We start from the raw sequence: 7,064 nt of genomic DNA, 5'->3' as shown, positions 1-7,064 counted from the left end.
CAACTAAGCACTCTCTCTCTCTATCTATCTATCTACATTTTTCACTATTTTCACTGTTTTTCTCAAGAACATCAATTGTGTCATATACATTCCATTATATGTATCATAATTTGTTTTCTGTATTTCTTGAACGGGGAAGTCAGTTATTAAGTTAAACTTTCAACAAAATGTGGACAGTCACTTAAAATATTATTTACAAAAAAATTTGGACTAAATTTATGACTACAAAATTGGTAATACATTTAGCAAAGTGGTAACAAATCAATAAAATTTAGCTTGCCATAAAAAACAAAATTTTTACTGAAATATCAGGAGATCTGGACACGTTGTTCTCCTAAATAGTCGTTGCCTTAATTAGTAGCAACCTCTTCTTCTCTTACTTCAGGACCAAAGTTTTGTTTTTACCGAATTCTTCTCACCCTCTCTCCCTACTGTATGGATCTACACCGAAAGTAAATGAGATATGAGGTTGTGAGGGGAAGGCAATGTTAGGTCTGAGGTTGGTTTTATATGGTCTGAGATTGGCTTAAAAACAACGGAGCCCTAATAACTATAGGATGTCCCATTTACACAAGGGAGGCCCATTCTCAATCCGAACTTATATTAGTTTAATAGCCCGACTCTTAAACGGACGTCCGTTTACGGACATGTTCTATAGTGTCTTTCTCAGCTTATATTATGTCGTGCTGAGCTTACATAGTGTCATATATAAGCATAATTAAAAAGTTAATAAGCGTAAATTAAAAAATGTTTTAAAGACACTATATAAGCTGTTATCGACATTATATAAGTTATTCAAGACACATGTCCGTAAACGGACTAGTCCATTTAAGAGCCGGGTTCGTTTAAAAGAGGGTTGGTACTGGTATATACCTGCAAAAGAAACAAATGAAAATTCGTTTGGGGTGTGTACAAACCATCCAACACATGGACCTCACGCTCTTCGGTTCGAATGTCATTCCCCCAATACGAGTACGTAACTGCAATCTTTCCTACAATCGAAATTTGGCTTCTGTTTGTTTGTTTCACCAGAATTGACATACTCTGATTCACTCCACGAGGGTGACAGTGACAATTGTTGTTGTTTTGGCAGTGATAGTGGCAGTGACGATGAGTTTATTCGAAAATTTTCACTCAATTCAGCTGAAGAAATCGAAGATTATCGGACCTCTTCTACATCAACTCATTAAAGTTTCATTAAAGGTATAAATTGATTGTTTGTTTTCCGTTTTCCCTTTTAAAATTGCTACGTAGTAATTTGTGGTTCCTGTTTCTTCTTTCTTCAATGGAACAATATCCTCGATATGTACTAATTTGCAAATTCAAAAATTAGAGTACAAAACAAAAAATAATAAACAGTGCTTTCAACATTAAATTGTTGTTTAAACATGAATGCTCTGATCAAAATTGGTGCTTTCAACAACACAAAACTAGGTTGTCATATGCACATAATTCAACAATGCTTACTAGTATGACATTAAATAGATAACCCACGACACTATACTAGCATTCTGATTATATAACGACAGTAATTACATTACAACATGCGGATTACCAAAACATTAAGCTTAAACTTCGCTTACGATGTCAATCATCTTTTTAAACTTCAAACTCGTCGTACAACTCCACTTCCACTGTTCCACAGGGGAGAACATAACATATGCACATCTCCTTTGGCTTCGCAAGATACCAAATGCCTTGCACACTTCCTAGTCTTGGTCTTTTCGAAAGTAAAAAAGTATCAAATTCAATCTCCTCGGCAATACTCATCTTTGAATCAGTCTCACAATATTTTCTTTTCATTGACTGTAAGAATTAACAATAAATTATAACAATCACAACCAAGTGCAAATTACAACAACACATAATATTGAACCTATACGATGCGACTCTGTAATGTCACAAGGGCATAGAAATTACCATCCTTCCAGCAGGGGGTGGTGGGAGATATGGTTGTGGTATACACTCTCGACGGGGTGCAGAGAATGAAAATTCTTCTGGACTATCGAAACCACCAAGAAAGTTAAATGCCGAAACAAAATCTGGAGAACGAAGAAACTCCATTGTCAATGCCATTCTGACATTTCGGGCCACACAAGATAACTCAAATCTAACAGAATCTGCTTCTGATCTAAAACGATCGACAGGACATTTACCCAATAAACACTCTATTAAAACTTGTAGGCACCGCAACTTCTCTAATGTCAGAGACTTGTGCTTACTTTCGATCTTACAAGACCAAACAACAAACTCAAAAGAAAGTACATTTAGTCTCCGAAGGTTCCTCTCTATACAAAAAATGTACCCATCAAAAACTTCCTCACAATCGCATATCATTTCCTACATATATTTTGCTATGAAATTCACGTCAAATCCCCAAGACCTCAACAAATCTATGTCCACAACCAGCTTGTAGAATTCTTTAGTAACCATCGCCTTCATATCTAGCTTGAAGTTGTACATCTTATTCACCGTCACAATGAAAAACTCCCACAAATGAGCCAAAGTATCTATATTTTGGCACTTTGGTGACTAAGGATGCCATTTCAAGAAATGCTTAAAACTATGATTATTCACATAAGCCACTAGCGCCACAGAACTCTTGCCTACTAGCCAGTATTCATCAAAAGTTTCACACTCTACATGCCATCTCCACCACTTGTTCGCCTTCTCCCTTTTATAAACATCCCTCACAGAACTCTTCCCTTCGCGAAAATCATCAAATTCTGCACACAAATCCGAGATAAATCAAATCGTTGGTACCGAATAAAAAGAAACAATCGATCGATCAGTACTACACTATACTTCCATTATTAGATACCACATAAGCCATACAATGAAACACTAAACAACTTTTTAATTTATAATTATTAACTTGTTTGTAGGCAGCTTGTATATGACACTCTATACGTTGTGCACAACATTATATAAACTGATAACGACACCATCAAATATTGTAAAAATCTATATACGTTGTGCACAACAATGGGGATGTTACCAGAACTGTGACAAGGATTGTGAAAACCTATATATGCTAACAAATCTTTTCTCTTTTTTTGCATACTACACCTCTGAGTACATCAGTAGGAGAGATCAGGTGATGTCTAATACCAAAGCTACGAGATTTATTAAGTGATATACGAAAACATGTACTGGTCTTCTCACACATCCATATCTAAAATATGATCGGGGGCCAAACATGATAATCAAAACCAAAAACATTATTTACTCAAACTTCATTATCAAATTAAAACTTAAAACTTGTTATCAACACCTTCAAATGATTGAAAATTACCAGGAACACAAAGAAATTATTTCTCCTTCAAATGATTCTCTTTACCCTACTCCAACAACATTTTTGTGGGAAAGAAACATAAGGCACTGTAAGGAATTGGCGGGGAAAAGATGGGGTAATTGTTCTGATTCTCCAAGAACAGATGTGTGGGAAAATAAATAGAGATAAGGGAGATAAATATAGAGACAATTTGGCGCGAACTATAGGAAAAAGAGAGAGAACTGAAATGAACTTTATTGGAATGCGTGGAAGAGGGAGATGAAAATGAAATCCTCTTTTCTAACCAAGTACAGAAGATGATGGCTAGAGAGAGAAGAAGATGAAGTCTTAATAAGAAAAGGTTCAACAGGTAATTACACCTGTTGGTAAAAAAGGTAAAACAGTATTATCAAGAGAAAGGCAAAAGGGCAGCACAGTAAATTTATATTTTTTGGTTGACATCAGCAAATGGGTATGATGTCCTATTGTGGAATAAATTAGTGGTCAACATTTTCAACTCCCAAAACTAGTATGTTCACTAATTTGACGTCCGATTATGGTATTTCCCAAAAGTTTTCGTCCCTGGACCAGGTGTTTATAAAGTAAAATGGAAACAGTAAGAATTTATAGTACTGCATGTCCCTCTTGTTTTGGTTTTGGCATGTCTGGGAAATTAGATAATGTCTTACCAGCTTCAAAAAGCAGCTTGCTAAGTAGGAACAAACCATAATCAGTTATTTCCTCTTTAGTCGGACTCTGGTTGTTGAACTTTGTCCGTATCTTGTGAGCCAGATTGTCACAAATATGCGTCAAAAATTCATTCCATAGTGTTGCAGGACTGGTTGGAGAACATTCCAAAAGGATTACACTAAACAATCTGCGCAGTTGGTAGCCGGTCTTCATCACTGACACCTCCTGTAGACATTCTCTCCACTCGTCATCGAATTCGAGAAGGCCGCATGCAACACATTCTGCTTTGAACGTGTCATGTTTAAAGACGTCAACCATACAAAGATCTTCAAATGATGTTGGTCCTCTCACAATAGTCAGAAGCAAGCGGAAGTAGAAGCGCTTGCCGGCATTTGGATTTGCAAAGTACATTCTCCCAATAGCATAACCGTGATCCCTAAGTTTCCAAAAAAAATTATCTCTTTTTCAGACATAATACTGTGGGAACTCCTGGTAAGTATATCTACGGGCACCCGGATCTTTGACATAACATTTGAAGAAAGCCGTTAGAGTTGATCTCTGATTTCTCGCTCTTGCGAGAACTGTAGCCCTTGACTCATTTGTGATGTGAACAACTCGATGCATCCCTTCTAAATGAACTGCCAGCCTTTCAACGTGTGGTAACTCTCTGTGTAGAGGGAACTCGAGAAGACGTCATGCAGCCTCAGGTGACCCGACATACCGTGCATTAATGTACTGTTTGATCTCGTCATCAGTACCAACAATAACCATTGTTGCCTTATCATGGCCTTTGTAAATGTATTTGTGAATGTATTTAACTGCACGAACGGATGCACAGACTTCAACATTTATATGGCAGTTGAACATCTCTGATAAGTGGGGGTTGGAGGGGATGACATCTTGGTTATCAACTTTGCAGTCCCGCGCCTCGTATTCATTCCCAATATTGCGTCGTCGGTAAACTGGATATCCAACTTGATCCATTGTAGTTTCATCTATAAAAGTGTATGCGTAATGTTTTGTACATCGACCATTCTCCATGCAGGAGGCCTTTGGGTTTTTAGGACCACATGGGTCGTGCACCATACACCTCTTCACTGTCTCGAAAAGAGTAGGTTCCGAGATAGGGTTTGGGAACTCTGCGGAAATAATCTTATCGACTTGATTGGCGTTACAGATCTTATCGGGTTGCTTGAGGAAGATGAGTGCGTGCATGTGTGGCAGTCCTCGTTTTTGGAACTCGATAGTGTAGATGGATGCAACTTGTTCACCAAACACACATTTTTTTTATCTCTTCCATTATTGCTTTCCTTTTCAATTTGAATACACGGGCAACCACCTCAGGTCTGCCAGACGCAGTTTGGTGGGGTTTGAGAGCTTTTATGATTTCTGGCCAGTTTAGGTTTGTTGTTGCTGTTAGGAATACATCAGGGTGTTTGTTGTATCGCATAATGGCCATTGAGTCTTGATAGATCTTGTACATATGTCTCGGGCTACCGGTGTGAGACGATGGGAGAATGTAACACTGGCCAACTTGATCAAGCGGCAGTCCGTCTACTGCAATGTCTATCAAACCGTTGTACACTTCTGCATGAATGTTGTCTTGATTCAGGCGAATATAGCACAAACGATTCTGCTCAGTTGCGACCCAAGCATCAACTATCCATTGTTGGTAGAGGGAGCCTCCCCTAAGTATGGAAGAGTATTCAGTTGGACGGTCAAATAAACGGTATGAATAATACTGTGCTTGCGTTAGTCGGGCATCACTTGGGCAATTGTTCTTTACATCTCACTGTCGCAAATTCGGTGCCCAACCAAGGTCTCCTCTAGGGAAAAGGAGTACACAATGAAAAGGTGTATAAGCAGGATGACATTCACTTATCCTCTCTAGTCCACCTTCTTTGTACTAAATAACGGTGCCTCGTAACATATCATACTTTGTCTCATCACCGCATAATACCACAGCGATTTCAGAAGTGGTTGGAAGATTATATCGACGGTGATCCATTCCTGGAGTGTATTATAAGAAGGCTGGTATATTGTTGTCCGCCGATGCACTTGAACTTAAGACCTCATTTGCATTTTTGAAAAACTTTGACCACGTGTTTGCCTGTACCAAAACACCTTAGACAATACTTAGCACCTCCCTGAGTAAATGCTTGTTGCGCTGTTGTCGATAATCCAAAGCCGCGCCTGCATCATAAATGTATAACTGGGTGTATTTTGGGTCGACATGTTCATTAGGTAAAAGTGATCCAATCTTATGGCACAGCTCTCCATGTATAGTGAACGACTTTGGTCCACGTCCTTTCAAGATTCGATCGTTTGCTTTAACGGTAAAGCTAGTGAATGCATTGCAAGCATTATATCCCCGAATGTTCTTCCGAAAATCCCGTGCAAGCCAATCGTTACCTTCGAAGAGTGATTCAAGCGATGGAGGCAGTGGATCAAGTGAGGGCAGTTTTATTTTTCCTTGGAGACAGCATGATCCGAATAAAGGTTTTTTTTTAGTTAAACTGGAGAGTTGCTCGGGGCTCCAATGTAAAGCGAAGCAAGACTGACATTGAACATCTAGTTCCCCAAGGTAATGACGCTCGACCGGGATAAAAGGTATTGTTTCGGTTGGATTTTCAAGTCCGTCAATGTCATAGTATTCTTCGTTGGAATAGTGGGATGGTTCTTCAGAAATTTCCTCATGGCTAATAGCTCCCTGAGCGGGAATATCCGGCTCAGTACTGCTTGGAGGCGTATTGTTTGTGGAGCTAATTTCAGTGGGGAAAAAACAATTAGTATTCAATTAGTTTTGTAATTTATAATTGTTTAGTACAGAAATATTTAAGTTTGGACATAGTACTTACATGTTGCTCCCCAAGGAAGAAGACCCAAGATGAAAACCGGGGCTGAAGTTACGTGTTGGTAAGTGGAAAGTGCTCATGCTGAGTTGCGCCAGAAGAACATCCAGCATGTTGCTCCCCAAGGAAGAAGACCCAAGATGAAAACCGGGGCTGAAGTTACGTGTTGGTAAGTGGAAAGTGCTCATGCTGAGTTGCGCCAGAAGAACATCCAGCATGTTGCTCCCCAAGGAAGATGACTGATAAGC

The sequence above is a fragment of the Coptis chinensis genome, chromosome 6, assembly GCF_015680905.1.
Source record: "Coptis chinensis isolate HL-2020 chromosome 6, ASM1568090v1, whole genome shotgun sequence".
Classification (NCBI taxonomy): Eukaryota; Viridiplantae; Streptophyta; class Magnoliopsida; order Ranunculales; family Ranunculaceae; genus Coptis; species Coptis chinensis.
Note: the sequence above shows the minus strand (reverse complement) of the source record.